Raw genomic sequence first — 18883 nt, forward strand, 5'->3', positions numbered from 1 at the left:
GCTGTTACTTTTAGGTTTGTGGTTCCTTTTATTTTTCCTGTCTGCCAGAAAATTGCATCACTCACTAATGACAACGCGCATCCTTGTAAAACTCAGCAAAATAAAGACGACTTTTTGCGACCAAGTCACAAACACATTTTAGCAGTTAGTTGTTTCATGTTTCAGTTAATTTGCTCTTAATTTGGAACTAATCACTGGTTTAGACAAAATGGTAGGGCTGGGCAATTTCAATTCAGTCACTCTGCACAATTACAATTTCAAAAGTATAAACGCAAAAAAAACTTTTATGTAAAGGATTTAATGTATCAAAAAAATACAGTGTAAAATGTTCTGTTAGTACAAAATGTAGACTGATTTTAAATCTTTTAATTGAGGACGTTCGATACCACTTCTTGTCAGAATGATACCAGTACTCAATTTTCGAGTCGTCACTGATATCAAGATCAAGTACAGATACCACAAATACATTTGATGTACAAATTTTCCCCCCAAAACAATTATATTTTCTTATAAAAAAAATATAACGTTTTCCTTCAAATTTCATGAAATTAATGGAAAGGTTACAAGTTGTGTACTTTTAACCTTAGAATAAAAATTCAAGAATTATTCAGTGGCCCTCTTACTGTAGCTTGATTACATAATTTTGACATTAACTCATTCAATCCCAAAGACATATTCATACGTCTTTTCAGAGTCCCTAGTCAACTTTATTGATATAGCCCTGAAAGCCTAACCCAAGTACTCATATAGAATAGAACAGAATGCCTTGGCATTGTATACAACAAAATTGCAAATTCTGCTCCGATTTGTGCGTATTACTCATACAAACAACAAATAGAATAAAAAGTTAATGAATAAATACAAGTCATAGTTTTACAGGAGTCCTTCTTTTTAGTGTGTTCTTGTTTTGTTCTGTTTCAGGGCCTTAATATCTCTAGGGGAAAAGCCGCCTCTGAGTCTCTTTGTCCGTGTTTTTTGAGCCCTGTATCGACCAAGGAAGCTTATCTTATCGTAAATTCAGTTTTGATCCGAACCGCTGTTGTTTATTGGTCATTTTTATTCGCTCGGCCTCCCTGCGTCTGCGTGTGACTAAAATTCGACTTGTAACGTTGTTTTCTTTAAGCGGCAGGAGAGGCTATAGCGAATTTCGGTTTTTGCCCCGGGGGAGGGGGGCGTTAATGCTAAAATCAATCTAAATCGGCCATACCCTCGCGGCCGGCGATGCTTCTCTTTGAAGCTCGATAAAAGGAGAGGAAACGTGGGCCGGGAACAAGATGAGTCAGCCGCAAACATAAAGGCTAATTGTGCCATAAGGGTGGTCCGTTTTCTGGCGAGTTGACGCGGGCCCACGATTAAGAAGGCCTTTCCCGATAGCCGGTCTCCGTTGGTCGCGATCCAACTCCGTCGTTCGGAACCTCACCTCCTCGTGAGGCCCGGGCCGAATGGAAAGCAGGCTGCCGATGTTTGCCGGGAGACCGCGGGAGGTCGGCATATTTTAAAGCTCTCGGGGGTCGGGCCGAGGGCCTCTCCATTCTTCCGACAAACAGATGGAGTTGCGACATTGGAATGTGAAAGTACAATACCTTACACGCGTGAAAGATGCATGTTGGCCGGTAAATTAATTCTCAAGTCCTTCATTTGGATCTTATAGTAAGTAGTGAGTTAAGAATGATTTCGCTAATGTACATGAAAGCAATTTTTCAAGTTTAACCCTTGCGGGGACACTTTGCAAACTATACTCATTGCATTTTTTCCCCTAACTTGGGAAATGCTTTTAATGGCGTAATAAAGTTATTTATGACTTTTTTTCCCCTTCAACCACTCAAATTGTTCAGTGACATCAGTTATATCCATACATATTAGGTTAATTATATTAACACCCACAAAAAAATAGAAAAATGGTACTGTGTTTCTTTGTAGTCTGTCACGTGATGATACTTTTAAGACCATTAACTGGTCCGTACCGCCACCTACTGTCTTGAGGTGAAACACAAGTCAACAAAGAATTTTCTGTTTGACCGCCACTCAGTGGAATGTTGCAAAAATCCCAGAAAAATCGGTCATAAATCATATTATAGTGCATCTCAAAAATTGTAATTATAATGGTTTTATATGGTCCAAAATTTGGACAATGATTATTTTTGTACACAAAATCTCGAGCATCCATTTGCAATCACACAGAAATGTCAGAATTAAATTTGACATGTTTTAATCATATTGTTCTAAGGTTTTTTTTTAAAACTAGATGGTACTAAAATAGTTCACTTTTTACTGCTCAAAACAGCTAAAAAAAACTTGACTATGTCTTTAAATACCGCAATGAAGTATTCTTGTAAATTTGTAAATCATTCGTTTGTATCCAACATTTCCTCTAAATCTAAATGGGCTTGATTTTACTGACGTCTTTTTGCTTCACCATTCCTCTCCACTAAGCCTCTTGGAAAAAAAAAAAAAAAGTCTGGTAGTGTTTGTGTAAACCAGACAGACGCACCAATGGCAATGTCAACATAACCTCCAACTGGTCATCTGGATTCATGTTCTACTCGCAGCTACGCCTGCAGAGTCAAGAAGTCACGATGTCCAGATGGGGGTCAGAAACCAACACACTCCCTCCTGGGAAACCGCGCTATTGCATTACACTTCGCTCCCCCCCCCCCCCCCCCCCCCCCCGCCCCCACTCACCCACATAAGCCATCATTCACACTGTACACTCTCAGGGGACATAAACATACTCAAAGCCACATTAGCTTGATAAATGATGCCCATATTTTTTTCTAAAACATTCACACAGCTGTAGTATCTTTCAAACATTCTTGTTCTTTTATTAGCTACAATGGAATTTTTTTTTTTTCCTATCTATGAAATTGTCAGCGGGTGGCTGGAATCCAATGAATGTTTAGCAGCTAAACATTAGCCTGAACACGCTAGGTAAAATATGTGGATTTTGCTCTGTTTTCACGCAGATGCTAGCCAAGATGTTATGTTATGTTTTCAGGAAATTATTGGAACTATATTAGTATTATGTATTAGTAGTATCGGTACTTGGTATCGGTGACTACTCGATTTGGGTACTCATACTGGTATCAGTCTGAAAAAAGTGGTGTGAAACATCCCGAGTTAAGACGTTTCAAAAACAATACACATTATTGTGAATATTTTGCACAGCATTTCTTTTTCAATAAATCCGACTTTTAGATAAATCTTGGCTTTGTTACATCAATTAAAATTGTATTCATCCTGAAAAACTGGGGTGAAAAAAAATTGGCTTGGGGGCAATTACACGATCACAAACTAGATTACAAATGAGAAGAATAGGAATTTGGCATTATTTTTAGGAAATTTTAAGGAGTTTTAAGTTTTTTCTTAAATATTCTGACATTATATTCTTCCGGAAAAATGAATTAGTTAGTACTAACCGTGTCAGTACTTTGTATTATATCGTTGACTATTCAAGAGTTGAATATTCCATATATATATATGTGTGTGTGTGTGTGTGTGTGTGTGTGTGTGTGTGTGTATATATATATATATATATATATATATATATATACATATACACACACACACACACACACACACATATATAAAAATATAATATATATTACACACAGTATTGAGGTAGCTAAAAAATGAACAAAGTTACAACCATTGCCTAGTTGAATTCTATTTTTTTAGCTACCTCAATGTATTATATATCATTTTAAAGGGAATTAATAATAGTAAAATTATCATATGTTAATTTCCTGCTTTTCATTTTCGGAGATATAAGCTACATTTTGTGAAAATGCATCAAACACACGCACACTCACATATTCATTCATTAGCGCTGATATGCTAACATTCCTAAAGTCCATCTGAATGCAAAAGCGCGCTGGCTTTGGTACAGAATGATTTACTTGCATTCTCCAGGTGCCATTCTTATCTCTGTCGCCTCGGTCCGGCATTTGCCCCGTCACCGAGATCAGTCGGATCCAGGCGCTGGGAATTCAGTCTTGTTCCCTAAGCGTTACCATTTGTGCGCTTCAGTAGATTTACTGACGTGAACTCTTCATAAATACATGCATGTAGCCTGATATGTAATGTTGTCTTTTTGCCTGCTCAAGTGACACTTGCATATGTTGCCTTTGTCTGGTTTCGTTTTTCACGAGGAGCATTAATGAACACCACCTGTTTACCGGGTGGAGCCACGGCACTGAAAACATCCGAGACGCACAAATATGTAAACAATGTGATGTGCCAAGCTTAAGGAAATTCCGGGAGTCGTTTAGGAACCGTAAAGGAATCGCCTGATGTCTCTATCGCTTTTATGTTCCGCCCCCTTTATGATTGTGGTGGTGGTCGTCGTCGGTTTGAGGGACGCCGAGAATAATGAGCTCCACATGGAAGTGTTTATGAAAAGGAGATGCTCAGGGTGAATTCCTCAGATAAGTGACACGATGTCGCACTGTTGTGGAGCGCGCAACCTCCCTATAAGGAGACCCTCTGAAACGTACACTTAACACGGTGTATATAAGCCAAGTACCCACTAACCAGTGCCAAGAAAAAAAGGAAAACTATGCTACTCCGTTTTTTGTGGTATCTCCGGTTCTGTGCACAGTGGTGTTCTGCAAGATATCTTCGGGTGTGTCGTGGGAAATGATCACCTTTCACATTTATTGGTTTACTTGATTCGGGGAAACAATGTGATGTTCTCGGCTGTGGGAGTCGTGTGTTGCAGCGTAATCATGTCATAAATACTTTTCGCCAATAGGGGGCAGCACAGTACTTTGAGACAAGATCTTAAGGGGTGTGAAACAGTGTTCGTTTGATTCCTGTTGATAAAACCTTGATAAGAAAGACTATATTGTTAATATAGGCTACAGAGTTGATTTTATTATATTTTTGGCTGATGGTGCGCCCTGAGATTTTTCCTCGGAAAAAAAGTGTGCCTCGCATCAAAATAGTTTGAAAAAACTGCTCTAGGCAATTCCAAATGACAGATTGTGTTACATCTTTTTTTTTAATACCTGTCTATGGGTGCGCATCTAAATGAAACAAAAAATATCATTTGGGGCTGGGCAATAATTAATTAATTATTATTATGGTTATGTCATCATTATAAAAATCAAAGAATCGAAAATCAGCCAAAATATGAAATTGAAGTTTTTTAGACACGGCAGAATGCTGCACAAGTGCTTCATACGACATTTTTACGTTAGTTATTCACAACTTTACCCATTCAGTGCCAGCACATTTTCTGACCCTTTTTACTCACTTGAAAATAAATAAAATCAATTCCTGGGATTCAATACCTAAACTCATATGAAAAAACACGTCTTTGGGATTGAATGAGTTGATTATACACCAGCTATGAATGTTTACGACAAAATGTATTTCCCAGTATACGTTATTATCTAAATATTTTCCTTTTTTTTAACAAACGTTCACATAACTACTCTTTGGGTTTATTAGTCAAGTTAAAACCGATCAAATTCGTAATCGTGCAGAGAAACAGAAGAAAATCAAGATTTTTGTTGACTATAACACAATTTAACAAGATGATACCTCTTTCGATTAATTTACTCTTAATTTGAAAAGAAACCATCTTTCTGTCACGCCATTAAATTAGATTTACTGATACCTGCTGCAAGCCTATTCAAATGAGAACCACTGCATTACACACAGATGTTGTAAATACAAAAGCATCTTAAAAAACATTAGTCACCTGACCTCACCTGTCAACTTTTGTCATACTTTACTCCGTGTGATAAAATCAGCTACATTGACATTGTTCAGGTAACAACATTTCTCAGATTCCTGCGTTAAATTCCACAGACACTTCTCATTCCTCTCGCTTCTTAACTAACCAAATTGAATGTAATGATTGCCGTTTCCTTCAAAAATATATTATCAGCATGTTAGAGGATGAGAGAGGAAAAAAGCAGAACAGAAATATTCCAGTGCTCTCATAGGGGGTGCAGTTTATGCACGTATGTGTGCTGCATGTGTGAGCAGACTAAACATGTTGAAAGCCATAAACGAGGCGCAGTGGGGGAAGTGTAGCTGAGAGAGATGTAGAGGAAGTGGAAGCCTCACTAAGGGGATCCTAACAAAATTTAGCGAGTCTTATCCGCTTGGGCTTGTTGGTCAAAATATATTCATCTGGATCCAAAATGATCTGGGTTTGCAAATTCCATTGTTTTCCATCTCGAATGAGGTAATCCATTTTACTTTTGTTAGAGTTTTTAAAAACAACGTTGTATTGCGTTGCATTGATCCGAATGGAGGCCCGTATCATGGAAATCACAACTTTTGAAGCTTTTAACTCTTTCAGCGCCATGGACAAGAATTCTCGTCTTGTAGAATAGTAATAAAAATAATAGATTATTAAAAAAAAAAAATGTTTTTTTTATGGAGGGTAGCTAACACCCTTGACTAGTGCTCATCAAATATGAAGACAAGTGAGCACTGTAATGATAACTGTGACCAGTGGATGGCAGTGTTACCATACATACAACATAGATATTACATACTTGCAATTCTAAGTAAGGAACAGAAATCAATCTTTTATGATACCATTCATGTTTACATAGACATAGCACACGATATTGAAAGATGGGTGGAAATGCTAAATATTCTGGCAATATAGAGGTTTACTTTTCTGTCTGTCTGAAGCCAATCTGCTCTGTCTGGTTTGTGATGAATCAAAATAGAACAGCTTTTATTTTGGAAAGTAATATTTTTGACATGTTACAAATTAGAACAATAACTGACTACTGTGGGCACATGGAACATATTATTGTTGAGAATATTTTTGACTTGAGGTTACCCTTAGCCTTCTCGCAGGGATCACTGTAAAGTCAGCAGGTAAATGCAATTTTTTCAAGGATAACTCTTTGTTTTCCTTTGAAAGTACACTTATTGGGAATCTTTGTGGGAGGTTGAGCACTTGCACACATGCCCGGGCGGGCGCACCATAAGCGCGGCCCTCGCTCGCTTCTCAGCATCAGCTGACTTGGCTTTTTTTTCTTTTCGCTAAGTACTGCAGAGGGAAGCGCTTTCTCCTTCTTTGCCTCTGTCATGTCACCGAGAGTTTGGAGTGATGGAGTCTTGACATGCTTTGCCTGAGAATACAGCACTGCAAATTCTGAGGCTCTAGTGAATCATTCGGCGGCTCTCAAAATACAGCGACTTAAGTCTCTTGTGAATGTATGTCGCACTTCCCTATCTCTAGTCCATAGTGCCTGGAACATATAGTACTTCATCTTGTCAATGGTTGTCATGACCTAGATGATGGAAAACTACTTTGTGAAATCATTACCTTCTTTGCTTAAAGGCGTCTTCAGTGTGTAACTTATGCTAACAGTCAACAACTCAACTAATTCAAAGCTAAAGAAGAGGCAAATACAGTGGATCCCCGCCATATGAAATTAATAATTTTCTCGGTTGGGATCGTGAGGCGAAATCGTCATATGGCGCGCAATAGGAACCTGTGCTAATTAGCTAAAACCCCAGGTAAAAACATTAACATTGGATAAACATATTAAAAATAGTCAAACTAGTGTAGTAAGGGCTCCATATAAATAATATACATGTTTATAATTAAATAATATCATAAATAAAGACACATATAAAGGAAAAATTACATTTTATTTACCTTTGGAGTGACATGACTTGAGGGTAGCCTAGCTTAGCCTTCTTCGTATTTCTTGATTATTTCCAGCTTGGTTTCCATACTAATCATCATCTTACTTCTCTCTCTAACATCACTAGCAATCTTGGGACCCAGGGCTAACCAATTCAAGTTTGAATTAAGCACTAAAATGCACAATAAATACCATATTGTAAACACTCACATTTAATCAAGTCTTTAGCAGGACGGCATCTTAGTGACACCGTGCCACCGACCAATAGCAGACCAGCATCTTAGTGACGCGTTGCAGTGCAGGCAGTTTGACACAAACAGAAAATAAGAGCAATTACCGAAAACGCCTGAAGAGGGAGGCAAAACAACATAAACACAGCCAACCCCATAGGTCATGACAGTTGTTTATGCCGTAAAGTGGGTAAAATTCCATAAAGAGGGGACGAAAAAACTTTCCACTTTGGAAAAAATCGAAGACAGGGACGCCCTAACTCGGGGGTCCACTGTAGTTTAAAAGCATATATCTTTTGTTTTTAAAATATCTCGTGGAAACAGTAATGTAATACATAATCCATTAAATTGTGTGGAAAATAGATTAAAAACTCAACCAGCAACACGCTTTTAGTGTGGACACCAGAGAGGCCTCCGATTTACATTTTTCCAAAGCAATCACTATTGCGCCTACAAAAGTCCATGGGGGAGCAAAAAAAAAAAAAAAAAGGAGGAGGGGTGTGGGGGATTACATGTTTGAACTGTAAGCAGAGAGTACAAAGCAACAAGGAGCTGCCAGTCCCTGTTAGGTGGACATATGGCAATGCCGTGGCCTGGGGCGTCATTTGGGGAGGGGGCGAGATTGTGTGTTTCATTTTGTGTGTTTGCCATGAATCTGTGACAGAGTTAAGGGGTTTAATGAGGCATGCAGGGGGTTAGCAACAGAAGGAGGTCCCGGCACTCGCCCGGCGCATCGGAGGGAGGAGTCGGTTTGAAGTCCTTGTTGCGCTGACACATGAGCCCCCTCCCCACTCGTCTCTGATCTCCACTTTCCATCAATTACTTTGTTCTCGCCATCCACGTCCATTTTGATTTCTTGAACACAGATCTAAGGACAAGGCAATAAAATAGTTTAGACAATGTTTTTATAGCATAGGTATTGCAAGTGTTTTGTTTTGGATGTTTTGGGGTGACCCTTGTGTCGAATGGGACATGAATGGTGGAGAATAGCGGTTTTTAAATGGGGGTATGTTTACCCTTGAGTGTGAGATTTCAATAGGGTTTTATCAGCAAATCTAATTGAATGGCCTGGAAAAACAGTTGGGTCAAAAATAGTCCAAAATGGCAATAGTCCAATATGGGTCCAACATTTTTTTTTAACACAAAAAAAGTTAATGTGATTCATTTTGCCCTATTTGGGTTACTCATCAAACCATAAAATTTAGGTCAAAATAAATAACCCACAAAACACCCACCAACATAACACACCTGGATTGTTTTTTTTTGTTGTTTTCCAGACCAGCTCAAACGATTTGGTCGCACAAAATCGGGTTGCTTTATGGGTTCTTTATTTAACCCGATGTTTTTTGGGGGATTAAGTGAAAGAGATAAGTCAGTCCCATTGTTACTCATATTGGGATCTTTTTTGTCAGTGTTTTTAGAGCGCACTCTCACAGGAACAGTACATTTCACTTTTCAAATTAAGAACAAATTATTTGGAACATGAAGGACCTTATTGCAAAATTGTGATTTTTTTTTTCTTCCCCAAAACATTGCATGCCCTTATTTTTAAAGTTTTTATTTTTATAACGTATACACATTGTCACGAGTGACGCAAATTGAGCCAGAAATTAAATAGATGGTGTTAAAGTTTTTTGGGGGGGTTAAATGAAAAAGTGAAAGAGATAAGTCAGTCCTATTACTCATATTGGAATCTTTTTTGTCAGTGTTTTTAGAGCGCACTCTCACAGGAACAGTACATTTCACTTTTCAAATTAAGAACACATTATTTGGAACATGAAGGACCTTATTGCTAAATTGTGATTTTTTTTTTCCCAAAACATTGCATGTCCTTATTTTTAAAGTTTTTACTTTTTATAACTTATACACATTGACATGAGTGACGCAAATTGATCCAGAAATTAGACGGTGTTGAATGACCTATCTTCCAGTATTGCTGAATCAAATACGTCTCAAAATACCACTACAAATGTAGTTCTAAAGTTGAATAAATCAGATGTGGATGGCATTTTTTTTTCTCATCCAAAAATTCTTTGCTCTGATTAATGTATTTTTGTTTGTTTGGTTGTTTGTTTTTTTTAGAATTACAATTTACTCACCTGCTTATTACCGGCATGTCCATGTTAGTCCCAATCTGGTCCAAAACATCAATGAAAAAGATCCCATCTTCTTCTGTAATCTTTAATTTCCTGATTTCTTTGAACCGTCCTCCTCCGAGTTGAATTCAAAGAACGTTTGCTTGTTTTCCCTCAACAATGTCAACACAAGCGCACCGGCGGAAAAGCTGAGATGCTGATCTGTCACGGCACTTTAGAGCCCCCCACAAGTTGACGTGGCGTGACGGGAAGCACGCAAAGAACACGCCACCTCTGATTTACAACCATATTCCGGCTCATTAGCTAATGAACATTATCTGCTGAAGTAGTATTGACCTTGCCGTTTTTGCCTGTTTAGCGTGAACTTTTTTGCACTGCATCTACTGAATCATTGTCCCCTTTTTTAGCTCATGCAATATTTACACTGTTGCACCTTTGCACCAACATTTGATCATATGTTGTCAAAAAATAGACGCCTGTTTTTAAAGAGCGCTACAAATGGCATGTTAGCTTGACTACAGGGACTAGTGACTTGTTTTCGTTTTTCCTGCAGTAGGAAATGTTTGAAGAAGATATTTGTAGTCGCTTGTTTAGAGAGACACTTTCCCACCAGCATGTCACGCAGATTTAGAGACTATGAATCTTCTGGGATTGTCCCTGCATTTTAATAACCACTCAAATTTTTCTGTAGTACGTTCATATTCCAAGAATGCGCGATGGCCATTTACTAATCGTGTTGTGTGAGCTGGAGCCTGTCAGGCACGTTTTTGGAATGTGGGAGGAAAGCGGGAGTACCCGGAGAAAAGTCATGCAGAACTAAGGGTTGAACTTCAGCTGTCAGGATCAAATCGTTTTAAAAAATGATGCCGCTAATCCAAAAAATATGGGTGTCAAATTCACTCAAACGGCCTATTTTCACAGTGATTACTAAAGAACAGAATAAGGTAGAATCTTTTTCGAAGTAAAGAATGGAATCAAATCTTTCCTGTGGTCCAACCTGTTCATAGACGTAGCACACAATATCTTCTCAACCTTGAAAGATCCATCAAAAAGCTCAAAATCGTCTGGCACTCTAGGGGTGGCCTTTTCGGATAACGCTCGGCCTTAAAAGAGTTAACATGAGTTTCATAGTATATTCATTTATCTTCCATACATGTGAAGATTTAGACACCAACAAAATTTGCGCTAACCAGTTAGCAATCACGATTAGCATTAGCGGTCTAAGGTCAGAAATCCCTAACTACTGTCAAGATGGTCGTTGCATAAGTGATTTTATTTCTCGAGTATTGCTGTGGTATGCCTTTTTCACTTATAACCACAATAACTGACCATCACTTTTTATCACGTTTTTTTTTTATTCAAAACTTTGGCTTGTGATATCACCTGTTTTTTGGGAGTCTTCAGTCTTTCTCCGTCAGTCTTGCAACGCTGCAAGAAAGGTCGTGTAGAAATCCGGTGACGTAAACATGATTCTGGCGGCGCTTCGAGGTGAATATTTTTAGTCAATCTTAAATTAGACTGACCCGATTTGGTCAACTTCCCCCCCACCCAGTCCTAGTTCCCCCGAACTGTGAGGTAAACACTAAGCACTAGGTCGCCGTGCTGCTAAATGTTGACACGTCCGAGGTTCTTCCGAACACGCCGTACCGTACGCAAAGGTCGGAATCTTTCCGCATCTTCTTTTTTCCGTCATGCATGTTTTCATTCCATCAAGTGTTGTTAGCCTCCCCCTTCTCAGCGTGTATTCAAGGTTGCATAATTTCAAATATAAATAATTCACCAGGCCTTGTGCTGCCAGTTCATAATGGTAGTTTTCAAAGCAAGCGGCAGCTTTGCTACTCGAGGAAGAGTGAAGGTCATCTCCGCCGCGGTGTGGACACTCCTCCGTAGTTTTGGTGACTGCAGCTGAAACAATGTACCGCAGGAATGCTGTTTGGGAAACGCTGTCGATTACTTGCCTTTTTGGGATGAAACACAGCTAGCGTAACTTGTCGGTTTGATATACAAAAAGTCACGTGGCGACAATTCTTAGGGCCTTTTTGTGCAGGGCAAACATTTGGACTCGGAATATTCTTTCTGTGATCCATTTACTGGGCTTTCGGCAAAAGTTAACCCGTTCACTCCCATTGACGTCTGGATATGTCAAACAGCCATTTTAATTGGCCTGTTGGTAAATGATTTATCTGTACCATTTAAAAAGATATGTGACGGTTCAAGGAAAGCAGTCCTTCTAGTGTGAGAACCGTATTCTGATGACTATTGGAAGCACTATTTACTTTCTGTGGCATGTGAACTCTGCAAAGTTGGTATGCAAACTTACAGAGTCACTGGTACAAAGACAGCCAAAAATTAACCTTTTTTGGGGGGGGGGATTTTTGTGTTTCTTTAGAAAGAAGCTTGATGGCTCAATAGAAAATTATTTCTATCAGTGGATTGTAAGAAAAAAAAATCCCATTTTATGGTCTTGCTCAAAAGTCATATTTTACAGGAAATAATCGGATCTAAATAAAGATCAATGAAAGCTGTTACGAAATGCTTTCGAAATGAAATATTTGGTATATTTTTGATTTTATGTTACTTCCATGATTTCATCTCAAGTAAATACTTTACAAGCTCCTTAGGAAATACTTGAATACTTGAAAAATGCATTTAATCTGGATTTATTGTTGAAATTTGTGCATTAATCAGCAACAAAATGTAATCTCTTGGTAGCACTTTATCTATCTATCTATCTATCTATCTATCTATCTATCTATCTATCTATCTATCTGTCTATCTGTCTATCTATATTTGGTAGCTAGCTAGCAAGCTTTATCTATCTGGTAGCTAGCTAGTGAGCAGCTAGCTCGCTAGCTTTATCTATCTATCTATCTATCTATCTATCTATCTATCTATCTGGTAGCTAGCTAGCTAGATATAAAGATGTAATTAACACTGCTAAGTAAAGCAAACTTTCTTTTAAATAAACCGTTGTCAAGTTCATTGCTTTGTAAAATCGTGATGTATAATCTATATATACATACATATATGTATAAATTTATGCGTATATGTACTCGTAACCCCATTTGAAAACCGCTGGTCCTGCTGACTACGCAGAACCTGTAAAATGAAAAAAATATCGTTGGTGTAGGCATGCATTACTGCTAAATTAGTCATGCTAATGCGCTCGCTAGGTTGACTTTACTAACAACTAATAAAAGCTGGCATTTTACGAGGATAAAAAATCTGTCGAATTCTTGCTAAGTGGCGCAACGCCTTTATGTAAAGCCTATTTCACTATTATTCCCCCGCACACACTCACCCACAGTGCATAGAAAATGAGAAGCTATAAAATGCCTAGTCAGCGCAGCAGCTGCATCAGCAGAGCGAGACAGAATAGAAAGCAGTGTGCTTGTGTGCGTTTTTGTTAATAGAAAGAGCACAATTGAGGAGTTAAGGGTGATGGGGATCTTGCAGCAGACAAAGGAGGGAATCACAGCTACACTCAGCTTCCATTAGACCAAGCCCACCGATCAATATCGATCCTCGCTACTGCAAAGCTCGCTCTAATAGGCTTCTTCTGCCTGCCGCGGTTCAATGACGGAGCATTAGCGCACGTGTCCGAATGGACTCGGGGGTGCCAACGTGAGGCACGGTCAGAAAAGCGGAAAAGGAGGAATGAAGCTGTTTAATAGGCGCAAAGTGGGGGAAGCCGATAAATTGTGGACGAGGGCCCGCGCTAAAAATGGTTTCTCAGCTGAGATCTTCCGGAATTGTCAGAAACGCGTTCTTTTATTTTAGCAAAGAAAGGAAGTCTTTGCAAGGCTGTCTTAAAGGTCTCATCGGCAATTTCACATGAGTTTTATGCTACTGATATTTCTAACCAGGAAGTGAAGCGTCTCGTTTACTGAAGCCGCACCTCTTACCGTGTGACCGCCTTCAGAACATCATGATTGGATTATTCCAACAGAGTGAATAACGGGGCCAAAAGCAGGCGTTTTACTGACATTAAAATGCAAAACATTGTCAAGTCACCACTCTCACTAACACCCTTTCCTCCTGTCAAATGAGCCCCAGTGGGAACCCAGTAATCATTAAAAAATAGTTGCGCCCATGGGTGAAGTATTTACTGCTGATTTTGATTGTCCGGCTGTGTGCTCCCATACACGCATTTTTGCCACTTCCGTATCTTCTACATGAAAACATTGTAGCTAATAAATGAAACTTTGCCGTTTACTTGGCTGACCTGGTGCAAAATCTCTCTTTCTTCTCTAAAATGTTGAGTGTTCATGAAAGGGTTTCTTTAAGAAACCATGGAGTGATTTTGTGCTGTTTCTGGTGTTTGGTTTTGGTCCTGCCATCTGTGTGTTTGCCTGTACGTTTTCCACAGACACCCCCTCGCTTGAAAAACAAACAACGATCAGCTGGGCCTTTAAATCGGCCACCCGAATCTTAGTATCCGGAAAGCCGGAATGAGGGAATATCCGACATTTTGAGTACAATCCTTCCTTTACGCGTTGGCATGACAATCCTTCCCTGAAGAATTGTTTAGAAGCCGTCATCTGGATTTGAGGAAGGTGTGTAAATGGAATATCTCCTCGGAGAACGCCGTCAGGAATTGTTTGGAGTCTTTCACATGGACTTAACGCTCTCTGCAGCTTTTACATGCTCGGTAAAAACATCATGTGTGGACAAATGTGTCGGGAACGCTTGGCTAATAAATGGACAGGAAGTAAAGCCAAAGAGCATATGGAGTCAATCCCAAAGGAATATGATGCATCTTTGTGTGGGCGGGTCCTTCTTCAGAAAACACGTGCTTAGATGGCATGCTTAAAAAAAAACAAAAAAAAAACTATGACAGTACACTTTAAAAACAGACTGGTCCAAAATAACCCAAATTGGGTCAAAAGGAATCCATCATTTTTTTCATTATACCTTAAAGGTGAGTCAATCCATTTTTGACTCAATTGTTTGTATTTTTGAAACTAGTTGGGTCAAAAATAAACCAAATCAGATCAAAAAAGGATCAGAACAATTTTAGGCTATTAATTATATCCAAAGAGTTGGGTCGGCCCTTTTTTTTTTTTTTTTTAACCAGCAGGGAACGTTTTTACACTCTGAAAAAGAGTTAGACCAAAAATAACCAAAATGGTCAAAGGGGAACCAACCCATTTGTTTGAAAGCATTATTTTTTAGCCAATCAGTTGGGTCAGTCTGTTTTTGACCGAATTTGGGTTATTTTTCAACATAACATAATCTTTTTTTTTAACACTCTATATAGAGACCAAGTTGGGTCAGTCCATTTTTGGCCCAAATGTATTTATTTTTTTATAACGGTTTTGTTTGGGGACGTCGGGGTTCCATGCAGTATACTCCTAAACCACACAATCTCTTGTGATGACGCACAATTTATTCTGCTATGAAAAGTCAAAAATGTAACACCCTGTTTTATTGACTCATTGGGAGAAATCAAGTGACTCTGAACATACCGATGTGATTTCTAATCAGACCTGCAGATCCACAGTCTTGTGGTTAACTATTTGTCAGCCATTCCGACATGAACGGCGAATTTCGACATAACTTTGTCACACGTGTGCCAACGGATACACTGGGGCCATTGTTAATTCATATTGTCAGGAATTTTCGCGGGGACATTAGGTTAATTTATTGTTCATTAATGTTGGTTTTCCCCCATCTGGCATCTCTTTCCCATTGTAACTCGATTATACGTTGTCAGGGAATCAATCATTACAGCAATGTAACAATGAGTTTGTTAAAAGGACAGCAACTGTGTTCTGGTTATTTGAAAACCAAATGATCCATATTTATATCAATAAATGTGAATGGTTATTCAGATATATGGGACCTGTGAGTTTTACCTGGGACAGGCCCAGTTTACAGTGACTCTGACAACAATATTTTTTTAGTAGCATCTGAAACATCTCAACAGTCCTTCGCTTTAATAAAACATGAACAAAAATAAGGGGAAATGTGTTCTTGATGGCAAAATCCAAAAAGTGTTTTACATGACGTAAATTTGCATCTGTGGCACTGAAAGCATTCATTTAACCCTTGTGCACACACTTTACTAACTAAACACGTTGCATTTATTTTCCTAATTTTTTAACACCCACAAGAAAAATGTTATGGTCCGTATTTGTAGTGTGTGATGTAATGACACTGTAAGACATAGCCATTAACTGGGCTCTACCGCCACCTACTGTCCTGAGGTGAAACACAAGTCAAGGAAGAACTTTCTTTTTGCAGACATAATTTGACCACCACTCATTGGAATGTTACAAAAATCGCAGGAAAATCAATGTCATAAATCCTATTAAGATTTATCTCAAAAACAATCATTATAATGGTTTTATATGGTTTAATGGTTTCCAAATATTGGATGATAATTATTTTTGCACACAAAATCTCACACGTCCAGCTGCAATCACATAGAAATGTCAGAATCCTTGCATTTTTTTAATTTTGCATATTTTAATCATCAAATTTCAGCTTCCTAGTCTTTTTTTTTCATTGATTCTTTTATGATATCATAAAAAAAATCATAGGAATTTCCATAATTTGTAGCATAACACCACAAGATATATATATATATATATATATATATATATATATATATATATATATATATATATATTTCAGCTTCCTAGTCTTTTTTTTCATTGATTCTTTTATGATATCATAAAAAAAATCATAGGAATTTCCATAATTTGTAGCATAACACCACAAGATATATATATATATATATATATATATATATATATATATATATATATATATATATATATATATATATATATATATAGTTCAGCTTCCTAGTCTTTTTTTTCATTGATTCTTTTATGATATCATAAAAAAAATCATAGGAATTTCCATAATTTGTAGCATAACACCACAAGATATATATATATATATATATATATATATATATATATATATATATATATATATATATATATATATATATATATATATATATATTTCAGCTTCCTAGTCTTTTTTTTCATTGATTCATTTATGATATCATAAAAAAAAATCATAGGAATTTCCATAATTTGTAGCAAAACCCCACAAGATATATATATATATATATATATATATATATATATATATATATATATATATATATATATATATATATATATATATATTTCAGCTTCCTAGTCTTTTTTTTCATTGATTTTTTCATGATATCATAAAAAAAATCATAGGAATTTCCATAATTTGTAGCATAATACCACAAGGGTTAAAAACAAATATATATTTGTTTATATATATATATATATATATATATATTTAAGGATAGATGGTGTAGACCAGAGATTCCCAAACCTTTTCTGCAAAATACTCCCTAAAAAAACGCGCTTATTTGTAAAGTTTCATCACTCTTCCCTCCAAAAAAAAAACTTCAAAGAACCCGGAGCCCTAGCGCATCGGTACCTCACAGACTCCTTCATCAAATAGCTGCTTTGGATTTAGTTCAAGGCTTTTTTTTTTTTTCCCTCCGCTCGCTTCTCAGAGTATCAGTCAGCGTTAGCTAACGCCCGCAGGCTGAGAAAGACTGGAAGACAGTCCGTGCTTTGTGCGGGCCTTTGCATATAGAGCGCATAGTGTTGGGGTAACCAGGCAGTGCAGCTGGCCTTTTGGCCTTTCGCAGCAGCTACTTTAAATCAAGAGCCAAAGGACAAGAGCCCCGTTCACCCGTTTTAAAAGACTTCCAGAGAAAAGATCCCGGGCAAATGTGAGGATTAGTTGTTTTAAACTGGAGGCTGCGTTTATCAATGCGCTGGGCAGCGCGTCTGCATTCGAAACATTTCTTTTTATATGCTGTAAAAATACAGGTTTTACTGGGGCAGGGCAAGTTTGCTGAAAGTAAAATGTGCCATTCATCTCACCAGGAAATATTTAGAACAAATTTAATCAGCAGTCAATCTGGTGTATGTTAGTTGTGCTAAATTTTAATGCTAAATGCTATCTGGGATGAGAGTACACGTTAACAAAGAAATAACACCTACCGTCTCACGTACTTATCATTGCTGTGGGGCATTGAATTCGTATTTCTATTGATGAATGAGATTTCCCACTGTGTGTGTGGTCATTGAATGCACCTCCAGTCAACTGCGTGCGCAAGCGCCGTTCTCGCTTTCGTTGGCTTCTCTGCATAGTTATCCAACGGTGAATGCAATTACTTTTTTTTTTAATGTGTTCATAAAACTTGGCACAATATATCTTGTCGGCTCAGTTTGGGAACGCGCCGCCAAAATCAATTTTAAATGGGCTGGTAGTGAATGAGTTAATGACTTTTCCAGCGTTGACTACATTTAAAAAAAAAACGACTGATCAATTCGTTTCAATCAAGCCGCTACTTTTTTCTCACGACTTGAACCCTGTGGCTTATAGTCTAGTGCGGCTTGTCTGCAGTTTTTTTTTTTACTAGTCACCATAGAGCAAGCTCTCGGTATGCAAAGGTAGACAGAAGAAGACAATATAGAAGCGTTGAGTTTGAGTTTGAACTGCTATTTTTGGGGCATTTTCCAATATTAAACTCAATCGGGCATGTTACTGTTATGTTGGTGCATTACTCTAACGATACAAGTATGCGTGTTATTTCTAAAAGTTCAGGCATCCAGTGCATTCAGCCTGTGTTGAAAACATGATGTTGCTGTTACCAAACAGTCTGAAAAAAAAAAAAAAACATTTTTAACAAAATCTCAAATTTAAAAAACGTCCATGTAGCATCTTTCTGTAGAAATACCTGATTTTATCACCTGTGGCTTATGAGTTATAAAAATCAAATTTGGGTTATATATTTGTTGGTGTGGTTTATACTCCAGTGGGGCTTATAGTCCAAAAAATTACTGTAGTTTATTTTTTTTTTCAATTGACTTCATCTTACTACTACTACTACTACTACTACTACCTTTGTGTCCCCATA

This window comes from Hippichthys cyanospilos, chromosome 4 (assembly GCF_059441005.1).
Source record: "Hippichthys cyanospilos isolate Australia breed blue-spotted pipefish chromosome 4, RoL_Hcya_1.0, whole genome shotgun sequence".
NCBI lineage: Eukaryota > Metazoa > Chordata > Actinopteri > Syngnathiformes > Syngnathidae > Hippichthys > Hippichthys cyanospilos.